General features: G+C 41.1%; 1 pseudogene; it reads left to right on the top strand.

Moving 5' to 3' along the window:
- Positions 1 to 1,478: 1,478 nt before the first annotated feature.
- On the top strand, positions 1,479 to 2,563 carry LOC105521859 (annotated as a pseudogene).
- Positions 2,564 to 3,322: the final 759 nt, after the last annotated feature.

Here is a 3,322-nt window from a genome sequence, read left to right as displayed (position 1 = left end):
TTCTTTTTTGAGACGGAATCTTGCTCTGTCACCCAGACTGGAGTGCAGTGGTGTGATCTTAGCTCACAGTAAGCTCTGCCTCCAGGGTTCAAGTGATTCTCCAGCCTCAGCCTCCCGAGTAGCTGGGATTACAGGCCACCACGCTTGGCTAATATTTGTATTTTTAGTAGAGACGTGGTTTTACCTTGTTGCTCAGACTGGTCTCAAACTCCTGAGCTCAAAGTGATCCGCCTGCATCGGCCTCCCAAAGTGCTCAGATTACAGGCATAAGCCACTGCGCCCAGCCAAAGCATTCTTTATTTAATGTTAACAATTGAGGTCTTTATATTTTCTTCACCTATTCATTTTTTTAAACTGCTTCTTCTGACCATCAAACTAGTTCACAGTAGGTACAAAACTGAGGGTGAGAAGCAAGAGAAAAGAAATATAAAATTAAATATGAAACTACGAAATTTTAGTAATACAAATTTCAGTTATACAATTTTTTTCTATATCATCATAAGGAAGTACTACTCAATATAAAAAGGCTATTACACCAAAATCAACCACAAGTCACTTGAAGCAGTGTAAGAAAAGATTATGTACACCTATATATCAATAAAGCAAAACTGGGTAACTTGTGAGTCTGATGAACTGGGGAAAAACGCTCACTTACATATTAACATATATTTATGTTTTATATATTACATATGTTTTATATGTTAACATAAATAAATAAATATCCATAGAGTCTAAGGGGTTATCAATTACATAAACCTACTCCCACTGATTTGATAACAGCTTTTCAGAAAATGAACTATACAAAATTTAAATAATTTTCTTTTTTTTTTTTTTTTAAATAGAGCTGGGGTCTTGCTATGTTGCCCGGGCTGGTCTCAACCTCTTGGACAAAAGTGATCCTTCTGCCTCAGCCTCCCAAAGTGCTGGGATTACGGGTGTGAGCCACTGCACCCGGCCAGATTTAAACAATTTATTTTTGCTAAATGACAACAGCATACATTTATCTGTATAATTACACGTCACTCTCATCTTTGAATTACAATCAAAATTTAACTCAAAACCTCTTTTAATATACTTGGAGTCACTTTTGAGGCTTTATGATGGCATCAAAGAGATAACCACACTGCTTTTAGTTCATTCACTTTCAATTATATATCTCAGTTAATACTACTTTAGTTATATATCCGAACAACAGATCCAAATTAATCTTGAAGAATAAAGAAATTTCTTGGCTTTTGTAAGTGAAAAACATGCAGGTAGACCGGGCATAGTGGCTCACGCTTGTAATGGCAGCAATTTGGGAGGCAGAAATGGGACGATGTCTTGAGCCTAGGAGTTCAGGACCAGCCTGGGCAACATGACAAAACCCAGTTTCTACCAAAAAAATACAAAAATCGCTTCTGTGTGGTCACGCTAAGCCAGTGCCTGGGGCTGGAACTGGGCCGCAGCCCCTCAGCTTTGCCCACCGCTTCCCGACCATGGACCCCCGCAAAGTGAACGAGCTTCAGGCCCTTGTGAAAATACGTAAGCAGGATCTGAGCATTCTGCACGCCGAGGAAATGAGCTTCCTGAGGGAGTGGGTGGAGAGCATGGGGATAACGTACCACCTGCTACTCAGAAATCTAAATCAGAAGAATATACCAAGTGGAAAAAAAACCTGACAGTAAGAAGGTGGAGGAAGACTTAAAGACAGACAAACCATCAAGTGAGGAAAGTGATCTAGAAATTGATAATGAATGTGTGATTAAACCAGACACTGATGCCCCTCGAGAAATGGGAGATGAAAATTCAGAGATAACAGAGGAGATGAGATCAGGCAAATGATAAGAAAGTGGCTGCTATTGAAGCCCTAAATGATGGTGAACTACAGAAAGCCATTCACTTATTCACAAATACCATCAAGCTGAATTTGCACTTGGCCGTTTTGTATGACAAGAGGGCCAGCATCTTCATCAAATTAAAGAAACCAAATGCTGCCATCTGAGACTGTGACAGAGCCATTGAAATAAATCCTGATTCAGCTCAGCCTTACAAATGGCAAGTGAAAGCACACAGACTCCTAGGCCACTGGGAAGATGCAGCCCATGATCTTGCCCTTGCCTGTAAATTGGATTACGATGAAGATACTAGTACGATGCTGAAAGAAATTCAACCTAGGGTACAGGAAATTGCAGAAGAAAGTATGAGCGAAACGTGAAGAGCCGGACAACAAAGAATAGAAAGAGTTAAGAAGGCTCGAGAAGAGCGTGAGAGAGCCCGGAAGGAGGAAGAAGCCAGAAGACAGTAAGAAGCTCAGGATGGCTCTTTTCCAGGTGGCTATCCTGGGGGAATGCCTGGTAATTTTCCTGGAGGAATGTCTGGAATGACCCAAATGCCTGGACTCAATGAAATTCTTAGTGATCCAGAGGTTCTTGCAGACATGTAGGATCCAGAAGTTATGGTGGCCTTCCAGGATGTGACTCAGAACCCAGCAAATACATCAAAATACCAGAGAAACCCAAAGGTTATGAATCTTATCAGTAAATTGTCAGCCAATTGGAGGTCAAGCATAATGCCCTTCTGATAAATAAAGCCCAAGCTGAAGGAAAAGCAACCTAGATTACCTTATGGATGTCACAATAATACAAACCAGTGTACCTCTGACCTTCTCATCAAGAGAGCTGGGGAGCTTTGAAGATAATCCCTACCCTTCTCCTCCAAATGCAGCTGAAGCATTTTACAGTGATTTGCCATTAGGGTATTCATTCAGATAATGTTTTCCTACTAGGAATTAATCCCTACCTCTCTCCCCCAAATGCAACTGAAGCATTTTACGGTGGTTTGCCATTAGGGTATTCGTTCAGATAATGTTTTCCTACTAGGAATTACAAACTTTAAACACTTTTTAAACCTTAAAAATATTTAAAACAAATTTAAAGGGTCTGTTAATTTTTATATTTTTCTTTTTTTTTTTTTTGAGATGGAGTCTCGCTCTGTCACCCGGGCTGGAGTGCAGTGGCCAGATCTCAGCTCACTGCAAGCTCCGCCTCCCGGGTTTACGCCATTCTCCTGCCTCAGCCTCCCGAGTAGCTGGGACTACAGGCGCCCGCCACCTCGCCCGGCTAGTTTTTTGTATTTTTTTTTTTAGTAGAGACGGAGTTTCACCGTGTTAGCCAAGATGGTCTCGATCTCCTGACCTCGTGATCCGGCCTCCCAAACTTCCCAAAGTGCTGGGATTACAGGCTTTAGCCACCATGCCCGGCCATATTTTTCTTTACTAATCATTTTGGACTTTTTTCCTTTGAATTATTGGGAAGGGAAGATATTTATGTATGGAAGATTA

Source organism: Colobus angolensis, unplaced genomic scaffold (assembly GCF_000951035.1).
Source record: "Colobus angolensis palliatus isolate OR3802 unplaced genomic scaffold, Cang.pa_1.0 Scaffold41, whole genome shotgun sequence".
In the NCBI taxonomy this organism is placed as follows: Eukaryota; Metazoa; Chordata; class Mammalia; order Primates; family Cercopithecidae; genus Colobus; species Colobus angolensis.
The sequence above is the reverse complement of the archived record's forward strand: the minus strand, read 5'-3'. Positions and strand labels throughout refer to the sequence as shown.